General features: G+C 36.8%; 1 protein-coding gene across 1 annotated transcript in view; it reads left to right on the top strand.

The window, feature by feature from the left end:
- Window positions 1-27,751, top strand: part of map2 (microtubule-associated protein 2) — a 118,295-nt gene that overhangs the window by 37,398 nt on the left and 53,146 nt on the right. The window contains exon 3 of the mRNA XM_038308170.1: window positions 9,583-9,723. The gene's annotated coding sequence lies outside the window, so the exon portion shown is untranslated. The remainder of the gene's footprint in view (window positions 1-9,582; window positions 9,724-27,751) is intronic.

Below are 27,751 nucleotides of genomic sequence, written 5' to 3'. Positions count from 1 at the left end.
TATTCCGAGTAGTGAACATCCAACCTGTTTTTGCTTTCTCAAAGAGACAAAATGTAGACTCTTACACCTGAAAATTACTAAGTTACGCTTTTCACTAGATTCTTTTATTCACTTTGTCCATAAAAGGTACCTCAAATTGTGTTAACACAACAAACTGTATAGGTAACCATTATGGAACAGATCTGCATTGATGAAGAATTTGTTTTTAGTTTTGTTAGCAAAGAAGAATAAACATTTCAAACACAACTATAATCATTAAACATTAGACCTTATAAACAGAAAAAACAGACTTTCTTTCATTCTGAAGAAGTCTCTTCTGTATTGTTGTGATGCAGGATGTTAACACATGTTTATTTTGTTGACAGTTCTACTTCATTATGTACAGACGAAGATGCTATATTATTATTCAGAAAGATAGGGTTAGTAGTAGAGGATATTAGAACAACTGTCTGAAGGAGTCATAATGTTGAAGACTGAGAATTTCAGAAAACATTTCTGAGAACTACAGAATAAAAGATAACAAAAGCATGACTTAAAAAGTGTAATATGAAACACATTATATTTAGTAAATAATTTAAAATTGATTTTTTTCCATGCTGTTGCTTCTTTTGCACATCATGATATTGTTTGGACTAGATCCTATTGTGCTTTAAAGTAAAAGTATTAACTCAGTGAATTCAGGACAGTGTTCACATTCAAGCAATAAATAACATGGGCTTTATTTATGGAACTTTTTCTTTTTGACAATTCTGAAAGCTTATAACACAGTCAAAGGCTTTAGAGACTTTATTAGATCTGCTGCAGATTTTTTTCCTTGTAAATAACTGAAGATGCGCCAATCCAATTTTTTGTTATCCGATACTGATACCTGGGCTGAGCATATTGGCCAGTATCCTACCAGTCTGATTCAACTGTTGAATGAATGAACCATATATCTTGCAATGTAAGTGACGGTTTTAGCCTTGACATAAATATTGTTATTAACTATTAGTGAATCAGTAGCAAAATTAATAAACAACAGTTTCATGTAAAGGGCACTGGATTGGATCTCTGATATTTGATCCAGCTAATTTGTAAATATCAGAGTCGATACCCGCTGCAGGTATCGGATCGGTGCTTTTCTATGAGTAATGTAGACTTTTGGACTATATTTGAACAAATTATCTTTCGCATCAATCGATGTTTAAGGATTTGACATGTCCTGGATGTCTTTGATAATCTTCACCATCATATATCTGTTCTTAGTTCTCCTGTTTCTGGCAGAAAATATTTATTGATTGATTGTTTCTATATTTCTGATAAAGCCCTTTAACAAATATGGCATCTTGAATTTGATAGAAAATAATGGTAGTGGGGGATAGAAGACGTATTATAAGTTCCCTTTAGCATGTTGTTTCCTAGTTAATACATGTGTGGGAAGCAACTACATGTTTACCACAGGCCTGTCCAAGGTCCCTATCTGATGTATGACTCACATGTGGCCCTCAAATACTACCGAGCTAAAGCAATGAAAAAAAACAACATTTATTTTTTCCTCTTAGGGTTTTCGTTTCTGAGCTGCAGCCTTGGACTGATTATTGTCACTGTGTGGAGAACTCAGGATTCTACTTAAGAAAATAGTGGTGGTTCTTGGTGGTGGTACCAGTCGTGGTTCATACCAGATTTATTATCATCTAACTAATAGTATTTAAATAACTTTTTGACATTGTTGGATAGGTAACCCATGGTTTTAATAATCCACATGTGATAGATCAGCCAGAGGATGGAAAAAAATATTTCAATTATTTAAAAAATGGCTTTTAAATCTCAACTTAAGAAAGTATTTTAGTCTAATATAGAAGATCCATTAAATTGATATTGATTAAAATGATAATCAGTTTACATAGAGGCCTTTTTGATAGAAGACAAAATGTCATCCAGAAAAAGAAATCCAGTTGACCTCAACGTAATCACTAAAAGGTGGCAAAGCTCTAAAGTCATTTAGAAGTTGCAACACAATATTTTGTTTTTCATAACAAAACAGCCGATGCTGAGCAAAAACACGTTATTTAAAACATTGAAAAAAATGTCTTGTGTCTGTTTGCTTTGACTCCAAAAAGAAAAAAAACAAACTGTTTTTTTTCATTGCTGGTCATATCATTGTCATAAGATTCACTGACACTACTTCACGTTTTCTTAATGTAATGTATCCCCAAATGAGATACGGATTTTGTGGATCTGTTCCAACAGATTGAAGAAATTTCTATTAAACTAATTCTGTAACAGGACAGAAAATGTTTACTGATGCAAAACATCTTTAAAACTTTACAGTGGGTCTTCATAAGCTTATTGCGGAAATTTTAGCAGATTAAAAAAATAAAGCATCAAATTTCATCCACTGTCATTCCTTTTTCTACAATGTTTAATCTTTTGAGTTTCCTTTACAATTGTTCTCTTTTTTTCCTTCAAGAATTCTTAAACATTTGTGAGACTTTTATAAAACAGAATGAATTTTTCATAAACATTTTACGGTGTTATGACATTAAACTTTACGTCAGAATCTTGTTAAACATTCACATGCATTTTAAAGTTTGCATAGATAGACATCTACTGAATTCTACCACTTCATTCAAATTTTTGGTATTTATTTCATTTGTTTAAACATATTAATGTAAAAAAGAGGCTGAGGCGTTCATTTTTTTCAGACTTAAGTATAAAGCTTCTTTTCACAGTTTTAAATGAACTCTATTACCATCCAGTGTCTGACCATATCTTTCCTTTCATTTATCCTCCAAACACCATTTTATTCAGTGAGATATTAGAGCATTAAGAGATATTCTCTAATATGGGTGAAAAAGGCTCTTAGCAACACTGACTCACTCAGTTACCCTCATCAGAATGCAAAGTCTATGCTAATAAAGATTTTTCTTTTAATACATATACCACTCAGGTACTGATACCTCTGAATATCAGCAAAAAGAGTGGATACATTTCTCTTATGAGTCTCTAAGTTATATGTTTTTTTAAGGAAATGTTTGGAGATTAAAATAGTAGAAGAAGAGGGGAGATTCATTTTTATGTTGCCCAAAAGCTATATTCCAGAAGATGTAACAGAGTTATTGGACGGTGGTGTCAAAAGTACACACATTTGTTACTTAAGTAGAAGTACAGATACTGCAGTTTAAAAATACTCTGGTAAAAGTTGAAGTATCAACTTGACCTCTTTACTCAAGTAAAAGTGAAAAAGTTTGTGCTCCAAAAATTACTTGAAGTATAGAAGTATAAAGTAACCTTTAAAAAAAACATGCAAATGCCACTTTATGAATTGAAAGCTCAATTTTTCGACTATTTCGAAAAATTCTTTGAGATAGGGCCAAGGATGACGGAGGTCTTGTTGGTCTCCATCTCCATCTCCCGATACGGTCCCGCCTCTTTCTGAACTTTTAGACATTTCAACATCTTTTTCTGAATCCAACATCGTAGCATGGCATAGACAATTCATGTTTGCACTTTGAAGAACAACTGCTTGCTTCTGATGATTTCCTTTAGCTAACCAATGAGTGTTTGAGTTATATTATTCATCCAATTACACTAATTTTCACTAGATGTGGATGGAGTCAATGATCTGCATTGGATGGCGCACATGACATGAAATAAATATTTATAAATATTAAACCGAACCCAAGATTAACAAGTAACATTTGATTTAAAAATGTAAGTAACAGAAAGTACAGATATTGTGTGAAAATGTAATCAGTAGAAGTCAGAAGTAGGAAGAAAAATAAGTAATGGAGTAAAGTATAGATACCGTATTTTCACGACCATAAGTCGCACCGTACTAAAAGGCGCACTCTCAGTTATGTGTCCCATTTCTGTATTTAACACACACATAAGGCGCACCGGACTATAGGGCGCGTTTTTTATATACCGGTACATGTCCTCTACTACCTTTAAATACCTCTACTGTGTATTTAAAAATACAGCGGGGGCAAAACTGAGAATGACTGTGCTTTATTCATGTATTTATTACAAAGTATTAATCAAACCTGGCTGCTGGCCGTGAGACAGACACATCGCAGATGACACAGCGCTGTGGTCACTCCTAAATTAACTTAAAATCCTGAAACCTGCCGACAGAATATGTTCGCTTTTATTACCGGTATCCTGGTGCCTGCAGTTAAAATTATTTAGATGAAAAACACCTGCCAGCAGCCGCGGTGAACGAAAGGATTTCTGCTGTCGGTGCACCGCTGGTATGTGGGGGTCTGAGCGCCTCCGACAGAAATAGATAATCTGGATGAACTGACTGCAATTATGAAGTTTTCAGGTGGACTTTCGCACTTAAAAACATATTAAAACTACTTTATTCCCACTGATCACAGCAAATATAGCTGCAAGATTTAGATTATTTAGATGAAAAAACACCTGCCAGCCACCGCGGTGAAGAGGAGGAGACGCGCCCAGAGGCTGCTGTTGAATTAAGTTTTCAGGTAAAAAAATAGAGCGGGAGCAAAACTGAGTATGATTGTGCTTTATTCATGTATTTATTACAAAGTATTAATCAAACCCATCAAAGTCATCATCCTCTGTTATCCTCAGCATTCCTCTGAATTAAACAGCTGCGCTAAATCAGACATGCCAGTTTCCCCTTCTGCGCTGTCAGTCACTTTCCGTGCAGCGCAGCTCCTCAGAAATAATGCCGGCTTTTGCAAAAGCTTGAAGAACAGAGCCAGCAGACACGTTATTCCAAGCATCTACAATCCATCCGCAAACGGTGGCGTAACTTGCCCGGCGCTGCCTTCAACTTATCCTGAAACTGTGGTCTCCGTCGGTCATCTATCGCTCCCACGCCGCTCGCAGCCTTACTTTGAATGGGCGCTTCACACCGATGTTGGGCGGTTGAAGTTCCTTTGTCAGACCCCCCGGGATAACGGCGAGCACAGCGTTCATTTGATTCACCTTTTTTTTCACATCGGCTGTGAGATGGGCACGCAGCGATGGTGATGGGTGGAAAAAAACACCTTTTCTCCTCACATAGGCTACACCTCCCTCAGCCACGCTTTCATCATCTCCTCTTTCATCAGAGCGCCGTGTCTGTCTCGCTGTCAGCTCCCAGATCAGCTTCTCTGATTGGTTGATGCGGCGCGTCCAGCAGCAAAGCTTAAAATTTTCCATCTGGAGCAGCAGCAGTGCGTTGGCGGTGCATCAGATGCTTAAACGATCCCAACGTGCTGCACCTGCGGCTCAAAACGCGCTGCAGGACCTTTTGCTGCACCTATACGCGCGTCAACCATTGACTTTGCATGTAAACTCGCTGCTTCTGCTGCACCTGCTGGGTCCGGTTCACACCGATGTCAAGCGGTTGAACAGCGAGCACAGGGTTAATTTGTTTCCCCATGTTTTTCACATCAGCTGTGAGATGGGCACGCATGGAGTTACAGATTAATGGTGATGAGTGGAAAAAAAACACCTGGTCTCCTTACATTCAGCCACTCTTTCATCATCTCCTCAATGAGGTGGTCTCAAAAGTCGCAGTTACAACACACATAGGGCGCACCGCACCATAGGGCGCACCGCACATTTTGAGGGGAAAAAAAGACGTTTAAGTGCGCCTTATAGTCGTGAAAATACGGTACCTAAAAAGTGTACTTAAGTACAGTAACAAAGTATTTGTTCTTCGTTACTTGACACCTCTGTTAATGGAAAGCAGAAGGGTTGCAATGGTATACTTGACTATATCAGCAACTTCATTGTATACAGATGTTCTGAAGATGAGGCAATTCATTGACCCCTGATATTGCTAACTTTATTTATGACATTTTACAATCTGTTTGGCTTTTACATAATCCTCATGTATTTCTCTGAAGGCTTGGTACCACTTGTTGAAATTGCTAATGGTAAATTAGATGTTGTGGTAACTAATAGGGTTTTCTCAACAAGTTGTTTTATATGTTGATACCTGTAGGCACAGAGGAATGTTGAATGTCGTTCTACCCTACATCGTATCTAGAGAAGCTTTTGGCTGAACACCCTGTTGTTGTAATGAGGATGGTCAATATTATCCATAATGTTAAATTTTCGAAGATATTTTTAAGCTCCAGATGTTATGCTATCTTTTTTATCTCTCCTCTTACCACATTATTAATGTGTCTAATTATATCAAATTATAGTTAACAACATACTTACTCGGTGACATTAACCCCTATATGTGAAATTGCTGCCCTTTTTGCTGAAAAAATAAATAGCTTAAACTGACATTGCTCATCTTTGACCACCGATCTTATATGGATTTTATATGAAAATAGAATACACACTTTTCCCTGTTTTAGTTGTGGGTTTTTTCTAGGTTTTTGGACCCTAGATAAAATATAGCAAAAATTGTGAGATTATTCCATTTAAGTATTTAGTTGCTTAAATTTCAATCTGTAGCATAACAAAAAAATCCAGAAGTAACATTTAAATAATGTCTTTGGTATGTAATACTAAAGAATACCCTCTTTATTAATTATGTAATCAGAAAATAAGGTTTACAATTTGTATGGTACACACAAATGCATATTTTAAATTGACCTGACTTTAAACTGACCTCAATTTTTTTTATATATATATATTTTTCTAATTACAAAGAAAATATTTTGTTTAAATGTGGGTTTGTATAGTTTGATTTAAAGAAAGTGGAACTAAGATCATATGTGGTAAAACATACAATACTCATGCATCCTGGACATTCTATGAGAGATGTGAAATTAAAATGAGGAGCCTATAAGCCACTAATGGAACAGTTCATAGGAAAATATCAAAAACACCATTGAAGTTTTTTTTATTAAGTTGGTCAATTTGTTTGTTGCTAAATATCTCCAAAATAAAAAAGTCCACTTCACACATAAACTAAAAAAAAAAAATAAAAAAATAGAAACCACAATACATGATCCTTCCTTCATAAATTAGAGCATGCTGAAGCATTGTTTATGTATTATGATCACAATGAGTCATGCAGAGGCTGTCAAAGGGATTAGGAGAAAATGGACAAATCTCCCACACAGGAGCAAGATCCACACATTGAAAGAGACAAAAAAAAAAAACAACATAAAATGCTCTATTGATGGATTTGGCTTTGATAACTGGAATATAAAGTAGACATAGAACAAATAAGCTTTTCAAGCAATTATCAGGTTTATCTGAGCTCCTTAATTCAAGTTAAATACACAAAATCCACACACATGCATTTGGATCATAGAGAAGGTTTAGTGTTAAATATAACCAGAGTTTCAAACTCTCTCCCTATCTGTAAACACATTTACTCTCCAAACAAACAATGAAAGCATGTGGGAGAATATTTTACTTCTTGGTATAGATTAAATTATATTTATTAATTATCTCACTTTTATATGCAGATTTATTGCTTATTTATTTACCACATAAATAAAAATGAAAATTTGCCTTAGAAGCTATATGGAAGGCTATTGTACATTTAAGCAGTTTGTTTCCTGGACATGGCCACCTGTGAGCTGGTTGAAAAGTTTGTATCTCTGCTTCTTTCTGTATCTCTGCTTCTGTCTCCTTGAACCCCAGTCGGCCTTTGCAGATGGCCGCTCACATTGAGCCTGGTTCTGTTGGAGGTTTCTTCCTGTTCAAAGGGAGTATTTCCTCTCCACTGTCTCTGCAAGCATGCTTAGTGTGAGGGATTGCCTTCGAGTCAATGAGTCGAAGTAATCAACTGGTTTTCCTTAGATAGGAAACTTTGACTGTATGATCTGGTTGAATTGTCAATGTAATGTGCCTTGAGATGACATGTGTTGTGAATTGGTGCTATATAAATAAACTGAATTGAATTATTGGTATTTAAGTGTGATTCAAGCTCTTATGTAGTCGAACTTGATAAAACATTATTTATCTATATGTAACGCATGAAAACCAAATTAAATTTCCTGTATTTTGAAACACTATTGAAACACTATATAAAGCTTCTTCTGACTGACTGCTGATGCTTTTAAAGACTTTATTTTGTGAACCTCACCAACCGAGCTGTTTGTTTTATGCATGTTAGTGCTAACCTTATTACAACCTTTCTCTTTTTAAAGAATTTTATTAAATTAAATACATACATACATATAAATAAATACATACCTGAACATAGATATGTTTAAGTTTGCTTAAAATGACACAGAATCGTTGTTGCAAAGGAGCTAAAGAGGGGGTAATGGAACATGAAGTCACCTACGAATATTTTTGTCTCTCTTTTTTTTTTTTTATATCTGCTATCTGCTCGAGGCACTTGGTAAAACCACCAGGATATTGTTGGCATTTCAAATTGTCTTTTTTTTAGGTTTTGAGGTATGCATATAAAAAAAAACCACAATGATTGTAACAATAAGCAATTAAATAATGAGAGCAAGTTCTGTTTTAAAATATAAACACATCAGTCCTGGAGGACTTGTGTTGGGATTTGTTTTTATTACCTGCTATATTAAAATATATTAAGGTGATTATTTTTGCAACTCTGCAAAACTCAATGCTCTTTACAAGATTTAAATCAGACGACCCGACCCAGGCTTTGACTCCAGATGTTTTTTTCTGACTTTTTGACTTTTGAAAATCTGCTAGCAGATTAACTGAGAGTGATATTACAAAAAAAATAAATAAATATAAATAAAGAAAACTGAAGACTCTAAAGAGTTTTACCAACTAAAGTATCTGAAAATCTCTTTACTTTTATTGTCAGTTTTTATCTCATGTAACCATAGGTTTAATCTAACTGGTACCATATTTAAGCTGCAAAACACAGGTCTTTTTTGCTGATCTGCTGCTGCACACATTTTACTGTGAAAGAAAGCTTTTAAACATAAACACACTCATGAATCAGTGTATTTGCTCATAGCGATTTATGTTAGCTGTTCCTTAATAATTATGATAACAAATATTTCACCAATTTAACTTTTTATTTAATAACTTCTGCTCATTTCTAATCACAAACTCAATTCTTACCATCCCTACTTGCTTGCTTTCAAGATACTGCATCCTTACGAGGGAAATTCCTCTAGAAAGTATCAAAATAAAATAGCTTCCAGTTCTCCTTTCAGAAGCTCTAAAGGCTCTCTTTCTCACCTGCTCTCAACTGAGTGCCTCATTCATTATGTTAGAATGTACAGACTTTTAATAATTCGATATAACATAAAAGGTTTTGAATATATATATAAAACATAGTTACAGCACATTATTTTTTAAGTACTATTTTGTAGAGAACAGGAACAAATCTACAGATGTTTAGCAGATATTAACAAAGCCACTGCGATATTTATATGTATAATTTAATTCAAATAATAATAATAAAGATTTATAAAGACAAAGATTACAAACAATTCATATTGACTTATAACACTTGATTGCTGAATTTAATATGATAAAACTATAAAGGCAATATATGTATTTTTTGTTAAATTGTCTCAAAGGACAAACAATGCATGATTAGCATTAAAACCATAGCTCTGCTTTGATGCCAAGGCGGTATTAGATTTGATTAGGAAAAAAATCTCAGAGAAGAGAGACTTGACTTGGGAATAGAAACATTTCTGTCTGTTTTTTATTCTTTTCCTTTCTTAACAGGTCCAACTGGGAAAATTCTTCTCTTGGCTTTCCTTATCCTGAGAAACAACCTCAAGTGAATCTTATCAACATTTGGGGTGACTCGGTTTCCTTTGATCCACCTTAACTCCTCAACCAAAACGTCCCTGACCACATAAGAAGGTATTGGTATGACCACATATGTTTGAACACCTGTATCAAGCTGTTTCTATAGGATCACATTTAAAGGATTGAAGCTGATCACTTTACATTGATTACTGTGCTGTACATACTATGACAGTTTGGTTTAATTTGTCTAACAAAATTAGAAGGTACAGACTTGTTAAAGCATCTCACTGGACAGACTTACATTTATCTGTCTTAAAGCTCCGAGTTGTGATGAATGTCCATCAAAAGTGGGGGAAAAAAGTAAAATTTAAAGTGAGAGAAAGAGAAACTGAGACAGAGACAGAAAGAATGGCTGCCACTTCCACAGATGAAATGGCTGTGTGGGTGGATGTACATGTGAGTGCAGGCTGCTGGGAGCTATGAGTGGGAAGCGGGTACTGAGTAGGAAGAGGAGAGCTACTTTAGTGAGACAATAAACACCAGTACGCTGGCAGTCACGCTCTCATGGTTCATGTGTTTTGTGAATCTCTAGAATGACAGTCCCAGGTATTCAGTTAGGATCTGTTTCTTGAAGAGAAGGCAGCTGAATAAGTGTCAGTTGATGGGTTTCTTTCTACAATTCACAAAGTACAAAATGAAGATTCAAACAGTTGCAGTCCATTAAAAAATATAAATGCCTGGCTTATACACAAGGTAGATTTTATGGTAAATTCAATATATAGAACTAATTGTTTGAACAGTTTGATTGACAGTTTTCGGCCCAATAAAGGAATGTTACCTATATTCAATAAGAATTAAATATAGTCCTCAGGTAGTTATCAGCCGGCAATATATTAAATACAGTTACCTGATATTTTAAGGTTAAATTGCCCTCTAAACTGTGCACAGAGCTTGACCTTTTCATTACAATACAACAAAAGACTAGAGGCTTCTTATAGTAATTAAATGTGGTAATGTAGAAAAAGCACATTCTAAATGTAAAATAAATTAGAAAGAAAATGTTTTTAATAAAAACAATCTGGGAAAACATGAAATTTTTTTTATTATTAGAGCTGCAGATTATTAAATATAAGTCTTTTACAGCTTTGGACATCTGTACACTGACATTTATGCCCATTTTTGCCTGATTGGATCAGAAGTCTTGACATTGATCCCGAAGTCGTTATTGCCTCTTATACAATTTCTCCCACAATTTATTTATTTCTTTATTATTATCTTTTATATATAATTATGTTTTTTGTTCCAAATGAATAAAGTTATCAAGCACTTTCCTGATAACTTTGTTCTTTCACTTTCCAATGTATTTTCCTATAGACAAGGGGTGTTACTATGACAAATAATTACTATGTCACTGTTATTAAATGTATTTTCCTATAGACAAGGGGTGTTACTATGACAAATAATTACTATGTCACTGTTATTAAAATGTTGCTGAAATGCAAATCAGGTTAGCCTTATTTTATTAATGAATTCATTAACTTTTATACATTGCCTTAATCCCCACTGTTGTCATGAGAGTGGTCTGGAAAATCCTCCAAAATGGCCACACTTAAGGCTCTTCTCCAGGTTTCCTTCCCTAAACACAGAAGCCAGTCTTGGAGCTTTTTTTTTTTTATCAAATACATTTGAACATTTCATGATAATTAAAAACCTTTTTTTTTTTTTTTTTTCATTTAAAACTTTGATTACGATTAGAATAACATTGCAAATATAATGAATGCAATATAATGTGCTTTGAATTGTTTCAATTTTTTTTTATATATTCTGAAGGTGTGGCGTCTTTTGTTTTGCTGTAAGTTAGCTATGATCAATGACATGTATAGCAAATTCTGCAGGTAGTGTATTTAATGTGAGCTAGAAAGTAAGTTTGGTTTCTTTTAACCCGAACACCTTAACTCATATGCTTGAGGTGTTTTATAAATGGCTTTTGGGTGAAATGCAAATGTGACTTTTAATGGCTGTTTTTATCTCTATAAGTAGCTTTTTTTTTCTTACTAAAAAACTGTAGACATTGATATTTAGTCAATTCCTAGTTTCTAACTGCCAAAATATTTGAATGGTACCTACCAAGGTCATACAAAATGTTAGTCATTATAAAAGTCAAGTACTGTATAATTAAGAATTGTATTTTAATATGCTATGAAAGAACCTGGACCAAACTTATGTTTTCCAGAATTCAAATAGACTCAAGTATTTTTTGTTTTTTAGCACAGATTGACCCTATGAACAAGGGTGGCCTTTATGTTTTAAAGCCAATCAAACGAGTAAATTATCTTCTTTTTATTCAAATTTAAAACTGTCCTTCAAGTCTGCAACCTGTTCTCAAGGAGACTGTAGATTTGCATAACATTTTTCAAAGTACTGTTGGTGTTTATTTCATTATTTATTCAAAGCTGAAACATGAAAATAAATATGAATGAGATATAGTAGTTAGGGCTGGGCGATATAGAAAAAAAGCTTATCGATAAAAAAAAAAAATGCATATTGATCGATATAGATAATTATTGAAAAGATTTGAAACCATATTTTATGTGCAGCTCTGCCTGGACATTTTATGATATTGCTAAATGATTTCATTTTAATAATAAAACACAAACACAGACTTCAAATTAAATCTTTATTTAACCAACTTTTTTAACCATAACAAAATTGTTTTAAAGAAAAATAACTTAAGAGACCTGAGTTATGTTATGAAATACTGACAAAGAATAAACTAAAGTGACCAGAAAAGTGACCAAAATAAATATAACAAATAAATAAATGCCCCCCCCCCACCCCCGCCGCCGTTTCCTGCTTTAACCTGAGTTATTACTTTGAAGTTGCTGGCCCCTCAGCATTTTTATCTAAATTGTTAGAACTACGTGGGAAACTGCCCAGAACTGAAAATATATATATATTTTCCCGAAATTCCCGAAGATTCCTCGGAGGAGAGCTGCGCCGGGGCCTACACAGCTCGTACTCCTGCGGGTGTGAGCGGCTGAGATGATAAAAAAAAAAAAAGTTGGTTGTGTTATCAGACCTCGTTTTCAGTGGTTCCCTACACATTTTACAGATGACTGTGGTTTGTTTTTTGTCCGACTTGCCATGACCAAAATACTGCCAGACTGCCAAACTACAAAAACCCTTCTTTGGAACAATTTCCTCCGCCTCTCCTTGCTGCGACATCTTCATGTGCTCTGTGTTGTGGTTTGAGAGGGCGGCGCTTTGTGATGGCGTGCCTGGGTCCGCGATTGTGATTGGTTGGGAGCAGTGACGTGCGGTGAGGTTCATAGCTGGTGAGGCACTGACGTCATCAGAATCAGATTTGCAAATAGATGCATAGATTGACAGCAGTTTACAGGTTATGTTTCACTTCTGCATCCTTACACATACAAACTGTAGCTCACAAAACACACATTTCCTTAAAAAACAAAACAAAATAAATGTTATTACTGTCTTACCTTTACTTATAAATGAATAGAAGTCCTCCTTATCTTCCTTCAGTTTTAAAAGTCTCTCAGTCTCAATGGAGATCACTGCCAGGGAAGAAAGCCTTCCTTGATCCGTCCTGTTCCTGCCTTATGTTTTCAGTCTCTTGAGCACCCCCTGCCATGAGGCAAGAGAACTGCCTGCCTCACCTCGAACTTGTTCTCTGCCGTTTATAATCGCTCATTACACGAAACACGTTACACAAACACAGTTGGTGACAAAAAGCTCTGTACATTATATACATAAGCCAAATTATTAGAAATAAGTTCACATATTACATTTGTTTAAACCATTTTATTGACGCCGTACAGCAACATGCTCTCTCCGCTTTGCAGCCAGCGCAGAGCCAGGGGTTGCGCAATCCAAGGTGAGGCAGAGCTCGCTGCTGCCTCACCGGCATCGCTTCCAAGCATTTGAATGGGAAAATAAGAAAATTCAGCGATTTTGAACAAATAAAAATCGAAATTGGTGAAGCTACATGAAAAATGAATATTTTTTAGTACAAACCACCGGATGAATATAACAATTTAAATTACTTTATGATTATATATTTTCTTTCTTTCCATGATGGCTGGTGAGGCACTGCCTCACCTGCCTCCCCTGACCGCACGTCACTGGTTGGGAGGAAGCAGTGACTAGCATAAACCTACATGCTAGGCTACAATGAGAAGGAAGGAAAACTGCGTTTCTTTTTTATCCAACTTTTATCGACCCGCTTTTTTTTCTATTGCGCCACACGTCTATCGATCGATATATATCGTTATTGAATTATCACCCAGCCCTAATAGTAGTACAGGTGTTTTTGTTCATTTTATTCTGGAAATATTTGGTTAGATCCCTTTACTTTTTTTCATTGCTTATTCTGCTTGAGTTCATTCATAAAATCCCTCCATCATCTCTAGATGTTTATCCTTACATGGTGATAGGATAGGTCCCTATCTCCAGTCTTCATTGGTGAGAGGCAGAGGACTCTTCTGACAGGCTGCCAGTCCAGAGCATAGCAACACAGACACACATAACACACGATATGCATGCATAAGTTCATGCATAAGTTCAAACCTAAGTGCAAGGTAAAGAGGCCATCTAACCATGTTAGTCGGGTTCTTATGCACTGTTCAAAAACGTTGCAGTACTGTCAAAAAATGCATGCATGGACTGGGAACATGCACCTCTGTTGCATAAAAGACCCCAGACTGGAATTTGCGCATCTTTGTGCAAGGCAATGGTAATAACACTGCCCGACTCTGCAGACTAGTATAAAGTAGTTTGATATATCTCTGAATCAATGTTGCTCAGAGGTGCTCTTAGATAGCAGTAGTAAAATCTGTTCTCCATCTAGATCTCCTTTAATTCCACTGCAAAGCTGACAGTGAATTTAAGAAGTCTTTAAAGGCTTTGTTTTGCTTATTCCAAGTGTTTTGATAGCTATTTTTCAAACCTTTAGTTATTTCATGTACAAAATATGATAGTTGACTCCTACTATTTATACATTTTCTTACATATCCTTAGATAAACCGCATATGAATTATTAGTCAGTTATAAGGCAAAATGCAAGAAACAAAAAAAAATATGTAAGGCTCAGATTTTAAGTTATGACATGTCAATATTCCATCCGCACAAAAGTTAAGAACAATACTTACTCTTTTATAGTAAAATGTTATTCTAATCAAACAACTAATATGGAAGAAGAATGAATATATCATTATATCAATATACAATTTTCATGCTAAAGCACAGTGGTGGAAGAATCATGCTGTGGGTTCCCTTATCTTAAGAAATGAAAGAGAAGTTGGTCAGAATTCATGGGATGATTGATGAAGCTACAGTGCTATGGTAAAGTAACAATAATAATAAATAATATCTAATCTAATTTTTTAGACACTCCAAAAGACCTGAGATTGTGGTGGTTCAAGTCGCCAGATAATCAACCAATTGCCAAATAGAATAATTTTTATCATAGCATGTTTTTTTGCAAAGAAACTCTTAATAATTTTTTTCATATTTACTTTGTCTTGGTATATTTCAAGCCTTGCCCAGTCAATGGTAAGTCCTCACAAGTTGTCTTTCCTTAGAAACATGGAGTGCCCACAGGCAGCAATATACCTTAAACCATCCTTAAATAAATAAAAGAACATGAGCAAATTCACAGTTACTTCCCAGGGCACGAGAACTTGAATCCCTTGCCTCTTAGGCTCCTGCAATAATATGGCCTTCACAGGAGAGCCCTGCAATGCAGCATCTGTGTGATGCACATGCGCGTGCACACACACACACCAATACACACACATTCAGTGAGATGGTGACATGTAAAGTGCTCGGCTCGTAGGAGGGAGATGAGGCAACAGAGAGCGTGGTTAGGAGAGTGCTGAAGCCTGATGAAAGGTGGAGGAGTGAGTAGGCGGCACAAGGGTGGTAGGAGGAGGAGGTAGGTGAGGATGAGGAAGAAATAACAGGTGGGAAGAAGATCTCTTAAGTGCAAGAAAGAGAGCAAAGCAAATGAGATTGATTGACAGGACAAATAGATTCCTTTATCAGCTCAGTCAATACATAGTCTGGAGAGGCGTCTTGGAACAGATTTCTTTGGCTGACAGTTCATCAACTCACTCTTTTTGTATCAGAGTTGCATAGACAGAGCAGGAAATAGTTTCAAAATAGACGGCCAGAAAAATCAGCTTCATTTGGGAAGATATGATGGCTAAATGATGTCAACGTTAGATTTAACTTTTCTAATCGCTACAATTATTTTTTAAAGATGTTATAAAAAAATAGGGTGTAATTGGTCTACTGCTGACCACTACACCTCTATCAGCAACCTTGTTTCCGTGACATTGTGAATTTTACAAGGTTTTACGTTTTTAGATATTTTATGAACAGCTAAATTTTGAGTTGAGACGCTAAGAGGATTATCTTCTATTTTTTGCTTTACAGTGATAGCAAAGGGGAAAGTCTTTTTATTTAGAACTTTAAAAACATGCATTTCTACTTTACGGAGTTCTTCTGAAAGGTGGCAGATGCAAACCAAATCAAAAATTCAAAAACTTCCATACTCTACCACAAAACGGACAGTCCACTTTATGGCAAAATGATGAAGAACATGAAGGCTGGTTTTGTCTAGACTGCACTTTTACTGGTGTGTGTGTAATATCTTCCCTTGACAGCATCTTTATACTTTGTGCCTAGAATGTGCCTCATTGGATAAAATGTGTTTACAGCTTTCCCATGTACAGCAACCTGGTAGCTCAATAAAATTTGGCCAGACAGCAATATAAACATATCTTTGTGGGAAACGTAATATATATTCAAAGTACACAGCATAGACCTTAACAGTAAAAGAAAAATATTTTTTTATGTATTTATAAAATGTGTACATATTAAAGGCACACTATGCAACATTTTTCAGTTAATTAATGTGTTCCATAACGTTATGGATGATTAAATGATTCATTTCAGGTTGAACAAAGGTATTCTCGGCCGCCCTGGTGGTCTGTGGGGGAAATATCGCACTTGCAATTGCAGGAGCACCGACCCGCACCCACAGGCTCAGAAGTCTCGTGAGAGTCAGTCTTGCTTTACGGCGAGAACTGCTACACGCCCCCAGTTAAAAGCATTCTCGTTGCTAGCACAGTGGCGATCTTTGTGCAGTTATGCTACGTTCACATCGGACGCAGCAAAATCGCGTCTGCTGCTTCATTTTTGCTGCTTGTACCAGTTAGTTCTGACGCGCGGCTGAAGCAGCTTTGCTGCTCTGGCTCCGCGGTGCAAAAGTGTGTCTGACGCGCTTTGGGCGGAGCTTCACTATCCTTTCTCTGCCTTGCAGCTATATTTGCTGTGATCAGTGGGAATAAAGTAGTTTTAAGATGTGTTTAAGTTAGAAAATACACCTGAAAACGCAATCAGTGCCGTCAGTTCATTCAGATTATTATCCTGCCTTCAATATTTTTTCTGTCGGAGCCGCTCAGACCCCCACATACCAGCGGTGCGCCGAGAGTAGGAATACCTTCATCAGCAGCCTCTGGCCGGGTCGCCTCCTCGCGGTTCACCACGGCAGCTGGTAGGTGTTTTTCATCTAAATAATCCAAACTGCATATTCTGCCGGCAGATTTCTGCATTTTAAGTTAATTTAGGCGTCAATAAACTGTTTAAGAGGAGTGATAATAGCGCTCTGATCATCAGCGCTGTGTCTCTCTCCCTGCGTCAGATGCTTAAACGCGCCCGATGCGCTGCTTCAGCTGCTCAGACGTGCTGCGCCTGCTGCTCAAAACGCGCCGCGGGACCTTTTGCTGCGCCTTGCTGCTACGTTGCATGTAAACTCGCTGCTTCTGTCGCGCCAGCTGCGGTGTGAACGCAGCATTAGTCATTCGTTGCGTTCGCCTGTCTGCTAAGCTCAAAACAACCGCGCCTGGCTTGACGGAGAAACCAGGAGAACAGCTGTGCATATTTACGACAGTGCACTTTTACTTTCGCCCTCTGGGGGGAGCCTCGCTGGAAAATCAACACCGGTTGCATAGTGTACCTTTAAGAAATAATAGGCTCATAAGTGTCTATGCCCTTTTCTTGAAGAACACAAATCACAGCCTTCTGTGTTGTTTGGTATGTCTGTAAATATTTTAGTTCATAAATACTTTTGATATCAAAGAGAAATTAAATGTTGTTCAAGGTTTTTGTAGATGATAATATTGATGGCAGGAAAGATCTTAGCTGCTTTCATTTAACCATATGTAGAATAGTTCCCCAGCCCCTAAAATTATCCCATCATTCATCATGATGAGACCACCGTGCTTGAATATAGAAATCCTGTTAACCTGCTGATAAACATTGTCTTCTTTTTTGCAGACACGATGTTTAAAGTTCACACCAAAAACATCTCATTTTATCTAATCAGGTCAGGGGATTTTGTTTTGCTGGGTTAGGGTTAGTTTGGTAGCCACCTGCTGCGTTCTTAATAACTTTGAATGTTCTTTAGCACTTTTTCGCACCTGATCATTGACCTCTTTTATTTATTAATTTTTTTGTAGTTCTGCTAGAGAACTTGCTCTGCTCCTTTGCCTCAGACCTAATGTGTGTCTATAGGTTTTCCTTGTTTACTCATTACTCGGGTGTAGAGGGTTGTACCTGTAGTCACGTGGCCTTTTATGGTAAGTTTCTTGGAAATAAAACCCAAGTCAGTACCTATTGTAGGTAGTTAGCTTTTATATTTTATGCAAGTGAACATATTTTCTCCTACTTACAAAAAAGAAAAAAAAGAAAGAAAAAAAAAATCTAAACCTGTTCTCTTAGACTACAATAATCTTTAGAGGTTCTTCGTACAGGACCTCATGGGCTTTCACTTTTGTAGCCTGTCAGATATCAGCCTCGTCAAAGAATGTCAAAGATAATTACATTAGCTGTTATAAACACTCTACAATGGCTGTGCACTGCCTCTCATATCGCCATTAAAAATGTGTCAGCTTATCTGATTGATTATGTAATGATACAGTGTCAAAGACTAATTGAGCAGGAGGCCCCCAGATTGCGGACACTTCCCTTTATCAGTTGCAACCTATGAAAGACATTTGTGTCAAACAATATGTCTGCATAAACTCTCCAGTACTGTTCCGCTAGCTGCTTTCTATGGCTCTAAAAACCCATAGTTTCCTCTAATATCTAACATTACACAAAACGCTGTGTTTACTAACAAAAACAAGGTGCAAATTACATTAGTTAAATATACTAAGCCAACAAGGAGCAATAATTGGAAAAGCTTTGTTTGCAACTAGACCTAAGTTATTCTTATATGCATTCAGTTCTTGAAAATGTATTGCATTAACATACAGCTTACTGTTTTAGGTTAAAGACACACTAACATATTTTTATACATACGACTGCTATATTGGATCTTAGCTTGTAAATACCAAAGACCTACAGAGTTTACCCTTGTCTTCCTGTTCTATTTCTACCTGGAGATGGTGAAATCTGACTTTAGACTCAAAAATACCACTCAGTATTAGGCAGATATGTGTTTATCTTAACCCTTTAACTACCTGTTCAAACATCAGTCACAATACATGCAGTCAGCGGCGTAGGAAGCGGGGGGGACGGGGGGGACATGTCCCCCCCAATATAAAAGCCCGGTGGATATGTCCCCCCCAAAAAATTGTACCGCAAAATATTAGATTTTGACATTTTTTAACTAGCGTGCTTTTATTTTGAAGGCGCAGCATAGCGTTACGTCACTGTACTCCCCCTCCCCTCTCTGAACTGCTGAGTGAGAGTGTTTGAGCTCAGGAGGGAGGGAAACAGCGATACAGAAGTCAGAAACTTGTGAAAGAGGTAAAATGGTCTGTCGGGATGCTGCCTATTTATAACGTCTTTGTTGTCAGTTCACTTTCATATACAGGTGCTGGTCATAAAATTAGAATATCATGAAAAAGTAGATTGATTTCAGTAATTCCATTTAAAAAGTGAAACTTGTATATTATATTCATACATTACATACAAACTCATATATTTCAGATGTTTATTTTGTTTAATTTTGATGATTACAAATGACAACAAATGAAAATCTCAAATTCATCATATCAGAAAATTAGAATATTGTGAAAAGGTTCAAAATTGATGGCCCCTGGTGCCACACTCTAATCAGCTAATTAACTCAAACCACCTGCAAAAGCCTTTAAATGGTCTTTCAGTCTAGTTCTATAGGCTACACAATCATGGGGAAGACTGCTGACTTGACAGTTGTCCAAAAGACGACCATCGACACCTTGCACAAGGAGGGCAAGACACAAAAGGTCATCGCTAAAGAGGCTGGCTGTTCACAGAGCTCAGTGTCCAAGCACATTAATAGAGAGGCGAAGGGAAGGAAAAGATGTGGTCGAAAAAAGTGTACAAGCAAGAGAGATAACCGCACCCTGGAGAGGATTGTGAAACAAAACCCATTCAAAAATGTGGGGGAGATTCACAAAGAGTGGACTGCAGCTGGAGTGAGTGCTTCAAGAACCACCACACACAGACGTATGAAAGACATGGGTTTCTGCTGTCGCATTCCTTGTGTCAAGCCACTCTTGAACCACAGACAGCGTCAGAAGCGTCTTGCCTGGGCTAAAGAGAAACAGGACTGGACTGCTGGTGAGTGGTCCAAAGTCATGTTCTCTGATGAAAGTAAATTTTGCATTTCCTTTGGAAATCAAGGTCCCAGAGTCTGGAGGAAAAGAAGAGAGGCACTTCATCCACGTTGCTTGAAGTCCAGTGTAAAGTTTCCACAGTCAGTGATGGTTTGGGGTGCCATGTCATCTGCTGGTGTTGGTCCATTGTGTTTTCTGAGGTCCAGGGTCAACGCAGCCACATACCAGGAAGTTTTAGAGCACTTCATGCTTCCTGCAGCTGACCAACTTTTTGGAGATGCAGATTTCATTTTCCAACAGGACTTGGCACCTGCACACAGTGCCAAAGCTACCAGTACCTGGTTGAAGGACCATGGTATCCCTGTTCTTAATTGGCCAGCAAACTCTCCTGACCTTAACCCCATAGAAAATCTATGGGGTATTGTGAAGAAGAAGATGCAATACACCAGACCCAACAATTCAGAAGAGCTAAAAGCCACTATTAGAGCAACCTGGGCTATCATAACACCTGAGCAGTGCCACAGACTGATCGACTCCATGCCACGCCGCATTGCTGCAGTAATACAGGCCAAAGGAGGCCCAACTAAATACTGAGTGCTGTACATGCTCATACTTTTCATGTTCATACTTTTCAGTTGGCCAACATTTCTATAAATCCTTTGTTTTTATTGGTCTTCAGTAATATTCTAATTTTCTGATATGATGAATTTGAGATTTTCATTTGTTGTCATTTGTAATCATCAAAATTAAACAAAATAAACATCTGAAATATATGAGTTTGTATGTAATGTATGAATATAATATACAAGTTTCACTTTTTAAATGGAATTACTGAAATCAATCTACTTTTTCATGATATTCTAATTTTATGACCAGCACCTGTATAGAAACTGAATCTTTTTGGTTTAGTCATCTTAGTCTTGTACGAAAGAGGATTAGGGCCACTGGAAAAAAAAAAGTTAACTGATTTTTAAATTTTTTTTTAGTTTAACATGGGTAAAAAAATAAGAATTCTGACTTTTCTCAGAATTCTGACTTTTTTCTTCTGACTTTTTTCTCAGAATTCTGACTTTAATCTCAGAATTCTGACTTTTTTCCTCAAAATTCTGACTTTAATCTCAGAATTCTGACTTTTTTCTTCTGACTTTTTTCTCAGAAATCTGACAGATGATTAATATTTCTAATCAATTTACAGTGTTTTTTTTTTGTTTTTTTGTTTTTTGGGGGGGGGGGGGGGGTACTATACAGATATATAAAAACAAGAAGGTCTAACTAAAAAATAACCAGAATATATGTTTAGAGTAAAGATTGACTACTTGTGTTTACACAAGCACACAATTTCAAATCTGCTGAGCTTGCTGTGCAAGAAAATGTAAAATATACGTATAAAGAAATATAACAGGAAGTACTGCTAAAACAAACTAAATGTTAAATAATGTAGATATTGGTTTAAAAAATTCTTCAGATTTGGAAATTTGGAAGGAATACATAATTTTGAAATTAATCAACAAATCTGGTAAAAAATAAATAAATAAAAAATAAAAGTTGCACTTTTTTACTTGAGGAATTTGTTGAATAACTTCATAATTATGAGTTTAACTAGTTTGAGGTAATGCTACACTTCTCTGCTTCCTGTCCTGCTCATAAAAGGTAAACATTATAAACCCACCATTAATTTTCTACACTATTTGGAAAACACAACACAAATGTAATATAACAAAAGTATGTTTAAAAACAAACATGTTAGCATCAAGCCATAGCCATGTCTGTTTTAGAGACTAGCTCTCTTGTTTTAATGTCCTTCTGCTCCTCCATTTATAAGGGGGACCCCTCGGGCACATCAAAAGTTGCCTAATTCTGTAATTTTTCACCATCTCAAACAACTCACATCTTTATCAGTGAAGCTGAATGCTCCACATCTCTACCTTCATGGTGCCCATCTACATTAAGATCCAAAATTCTGAGATTAAAGTCAGAATTCTGAGAAAGAAGTCAGAATTATGAGATTAAAGTCAGAATTCTGTGAAAAAAAGTCAGAATTCTGACTTTTTTCCTGTATTAAACTGAAATAAAATTTAAAAATCACTTAACTTTTTTCAGTGGCCCTAATCCTCTTCCGTAGTCTTGGGCTGATCACTCATCCAATATTTAACTGCTAACTTTCTCTAGATGTTTGCCACGCTAGCCAAAATGTTATTTTTTTTAATATATCTCATTTCAGTACATTGCCACCACCAACTAAAAGGCTTAAACAGCAGCAGGACTTACTCAGATTTTTAAAAAAGAGAAACGTCAGTGTGAGTAACAGTCACCTTACACAACTTGTGTTGAAATTAGCCCGGTCTGGGATTTTTTATTTTTTGTGTGGTTTTGATTCGCCGAAATGGACAGATGTTATACCTGCCGCGCTCCTGATCGTTAGTTAAAACCACAGGGAGAATTAATTTTAATTCTTAGCAGCGAACTGCTGCACAACCACTAATTAACCAACTAATTAACTTCTGCACCTTTATTTCCTCAAATAAACTGCTGGCTCCTCTTTTTAGACTATAAACAGATTAACACAACATTGACAACTCTGTAGTTTTCTCTGTTCTGTACTGCAAATTGGAATTAAAGACGCCATTTCTACCAAAGGTCGGGACAGACTGGCGCACCAGCACCTCCCGACCCCACTAAGGAACAGGGTGTACAGAAAATGGAAGGATGGATGGATTTCTACCAAAGGTTGATAATGCGTTTTTGAACCAGATGCTTCAAAGCGCCCTGTCCATAATTCTTCACCACACTGTCAGCTCCCTCTGTCAGTCAATCTATATAAATTAGTTTTTGACCATTATTGCAAGTTTGACAAAATAAAACATATCAAACTTTGCACTTCTGTAACCTACTGAATTGTTTTTAATCCAACTGAAATACAGGTGCTGGTCATAAAATTAGAATATCATGAAAAAGTAGATTGATTTCAGTAATTCCATTTAAAAAGTGAAACTTGTATATTATATTCATACATTACATACAAACTCATATATTTCAGATGTTTATTTTGTTTAATTTTGATGATTACAAATGACAACAAATGAAAATCTCAAATTCATCATATCAGAAAATTAGAATATTGTGAAAAGGTTCAAAATTGATGGCCCCTGGTGCCACACTCTAATCAGCTAATTAACTCAAACCACCTGCAAAAGCCTTTAAATGGTCTTTCAGTCTAGTTCTATAGGCTACACAATCATGGGGAAGACTGCTGACTTGACAGTTGTCCAAAAGACAACCATCGACACCTTGCACAAGGAGGGCAAGACACAAAAGGTCATCGCTAAAGAGGCTGGCTGTTCACAGAGCTCAGTGTCCAAGCACATTAATAGAGAGGCGAAGGGAAGGAAAAGATGTGGTCGAAAAAAGTGTACAAGCAAGAGAGATAACCGCACCCTGGAGAGGATTGTGAAACAAAACCCCTTCAAAAATGTGGGGGAGATTCACAAAGAGTGGACTGCAGCTGGAGTGAGTGCTTCAAGAACCACCACACACAGACGTATGAAAGACATGGGTTTCTGCTGTCGCATTCCTTGTGTCAAGCCACTCTTGAACCACAGACAGCGTCAGAAGCGTCTTGCCTGGGCTAAAGAGAAACAGGACTGGACTGCTGGTGAGTGGTCCAAAGTCATGTTCTCTGATGAAAGTAAATTTTGCATTTCCTTTGGAAATCAAGGTCCCAGAGTCTGGAGGAAAAGAAGAGAGGCACTTCATCCACGTTGCTTGAAGTCCAGTGTAAAGTTTCCACAGTCAGTGATGGTTTGGGGTGCCATGTCATCTGCTGGTGTTGGTCCATTGTGTTTTCTGAGGTCCAGGGTCAACGCAGCCACATACCAGGAAGTTTTAGAGCACTTCATGCTTCCTGCAGCTGACCAACTTTTTGGAGATGCAGATTTCATTTTCCAACAGGACTTGGCAACTGCACACAGTGCCAAAGCTACCAGTACCTGGTTGAAGGACCATGGTATCCCTGTTCTTAATTGGCCAGCAAACTCTCCTGACCTTAACCCCATAGAAAATCTATGGGGTATTGTGAAGAAGAAGATGTAATACACCAGACCCAACAATTCAGAAGAGCTAAAAGCCACTATTAGAGCAACCTGGGCTATCATAACACCTGAGCAGTGCCACAGACTGATCGACTCCATGCCACGCCGCATTGCTGCAGTAATACAGGCCAAAGGAGGCCCAACTAAATACTGAGTGCTGTACATGCTCATACTTTTCATGTTCATACTTTTCAGTTGGCCAACATTTCTATAAATCCTTTGTTTTTATTGGTCTTCAGTAATATTCTAATTTTCTGATATGATGAATTTGAGATTTTCATTTGTTGTCATTTGTAATCATCAAAATTAAACAAAATAAACATCTGAAATATATGAGTTTGTATGTAATGTATGAATATAATATACAAGTTTCACTTTTTAAATGGAATTACTGAAATCAATCTACTTTTTCATGATATTCTAATTTTATGACCAGCACCTGTATTTGATTTTCTAGTGCGTATGCGGACACTAAATATGCCAAGGGCTGAAGTCCTTGAAAGACATCTCCCTTTGCTTAATAAAAGACTCCAGTCATTTTGTTTGGTGATATGCTCACATCTTATGAACAAATGCATTATGTACATTTTAAATGCATTATTTTTGCAAGACACATTTATAAAGGAATAAAGTAAAAGATTAAATAGCCTTTTTTTAAAGTAGCGTACTTAAGACATGTTTCTGTTGAATATTTACGAATCTCAGATTTCCGACATGTGTCCCCCCCAATTGTAAACATATTCCTACGCCCTTGCATGCAGTTACTTAGGAAGACATTATGTGGACAGACTGTGATTTCTGGAAGCATGTGTTTGAGAGAAAAATTCAGCTGCTGTTTACTCTGTATACCCAAATACTTGTAAAGCATGAAAGATGGAGTCAAACAGTGCTTATTGGTTCATAATCAACACCTATCAGCATCAACCAACCCCTCTGGCCAGGTGCCACTGGCTTCCTGCCAGTTACAACTGACCTGCTTTGTACTTAGATGCAGAAGCTGTGACATTACAAAGTCACAACGCCTCATTCATACATAAGGACTGTATCTCAGTTATGACTTGGTTTTACGTTATCGTTCATAGTTTGCATACATGAGGCTCCTTTACTGATACTGTTTGAGCATCTTTGATGGATAGACATTTTTCAATTAATTGATTTAATTTTTTTAAGGGCCTGTAACTTTCAGTTCAGAACTTTTCCAAATACTTAATACGTTGACCGACTAAATGCGAGAAATTCCATGTCCATCTATCACAAATTGTACAAAGCAGACAAACACTTTTTCTGGTCTTTTTTTTTTCAACATGCATTACTAAAACAGTCTGGTATAAAATAGAAGTAATGAGCGTCTGGCTCAGTGAACCCCTGTTGATTTATATTCCTGGATTTGATACTTGTCATCTTCCTATTAAAGCTAGAGTGTGTAATAATTACAGGGATATACAGTCAGAAATGTAATATATTATACATAACTATGTTATTTATCATCATCTACGAGCTCAGCCTCTTAACCTTAATATAATTACATAGGAGCGGGTCTCGCAGCCATGGAGGCAGACATCTTTGTGCTACGGCAGCGCAGAGCCAACAAACTCGCGATTGCGAGATCGCCCATTACGCTCGAAAGTAACTACGGCAAGTTGAGAGAGATGAACTGAGACGGTACTGAACAATAGATGGCAGTATTAAAATTATCTATGTAAACAAACCTCATCACTTGAGAAGGTAGGTGATGCGGACGTCGTGGAAGACATTTTGTCCCGTAACGCTCGCCGTACTGTTGGGGGGGGAGAAGCGGTAGGGGGGAGATGTTCATGTTACTGCGGTCTGCAGTCTGGACGTTAGATGTCGCTAAAAATTACACACTGTAGCTTTAACAAAGCTCCATATATTTTTGATTTTACTTTATTTATTAAAATGCAGTATCTCTACTGGCAAATCAAACACAGCTATGTTATGGTCACTGTGACTGAACCTCTTATTGGTAGTTTGGCAGAGTGAGCAGATAACAGTTCTGCTGGAAAATGAAATATGTTCTTCATAAAGCTTGCTTTGATATTCCCTAGAGGCTGGCTGCTTTGAATTTGTAGTCTATCAAACACACTGGGGCTACAACAGCAGGTGGCATAGTTCCCTACACTGATTATGGAAAACTTACTCCACCTCATACTACGTGTATGCTGAGCCTCTCCACTCCAAACTCAAGGATATTGATCTACAGATAAAATGCAATGTTTGCATTTATCTAACGGAAGGACTTAAGGTAACCGTCCAGTTTTTTTTCTCCTCAGCCTAGTAAACTTCTGACATCATCTCTTGATTAGCAGTGGCTTAAAACAGAGAATGCAATAGTTTTTACCCCTGTTGTTAAGGTACAATATGAGTGGGTGGTGTTTTTGTGTGGTATTGCCTTTTGGGGAGTATAGTGCCAACTTTCAAGGAATATGCTACTTTTTGAGGACTTCTAGGTACTTATGAAGAACAGTTTTCTCCTTAGTTCGTGCATTAGGCTTAGAAGTAAGGTGTGAATTGAGATATGGTTTGATTAAAGTTAGGTTTAGGTAAGTATTGGGAATATTAGGGTAAGGCTTAGGTTCTGGGTTGTGACATAGAAATAAATGAAAAATCTGAGTAAGTCAATGAAAGTCCTCGTAAAAAGTGGGACATACTGTAACTCAATGTGACTCCAGCTACTGTCCACATTTTTTAATCTAAGCCTAACTTTGGATTGACTTTGTTTCACGATCTTCTCAGGACTGCAGCAATCTAGGTTGTTTGGGCTTCATTTTCTTTTAACCTGTTACTTCAGCTCGACCCTGCACTCTTTAGAGGGAGGCCGAAAACATTCCTGTGCTGTTTGTTCTCCGGTAATATCTAATTTTCTGAGTATTGTAAAAAACAAAATGTTATAAGCTTTTAACCATAATCTTAGAAATGAAGCAAGATACACGTCTAAAAAATAATACTGTTTGTCTAATGAGTCAATATAGAGCACCTATATTCATCAACCTTGAGGTTTTCAAGCTTTTGCCACATTTCAGACTTCAAACACTGTCAAGTTTATATTTTTTATTTTTTGTGATCAATCAAGAAGTGTAACAAAATTTAGTTGAAAAAACTGAGAGTGGGGAGAGCGAAATGAATCAGCCCCTTTACTTTCAGTGCAGCAAACTCTCTCCAGCTCTGTGAGAATCACTGAATGATCTAATGTTGAACTAAACGACTGACGATGATAAACAGAATCTGCCTGTGTGTAATCACATCTCCATATAAATTCAGCTGCTCAATGATAGTCTTAGAGGTCTGCTTAAAGCGCAGACAGAATCATGAAGAACAAGGATGTTGTGGAAAAGTTTAAAGCTGGATTTGGATACCAACAGATTTCCCAAGCTTTAAACATCACAAGAAGCACTGTACATGCGA

This window comes from Cyprinodon tularosa, unplaced genomic scaffold (assembly GCF_016077235.1).
Source record: "Cyprinodon tularosa strain WSP-4 unplaced genomic scaffold, ASM1607723v1 ctg630, whole genome shotgun sequence".
NCBI classification, from domain to species: Eukaryota; Metazoa; Chordata; class Actinopteri; order Cyprinodontiformes; family Cyprinodontidae; genus Cyprinodon; species Cyprinodon tularosa.
The sequence above is the reverse complement of the archived record's forward strand: the minus strand, read 5'-3'. Positions and strand labels throughout refer to the sequence as shown.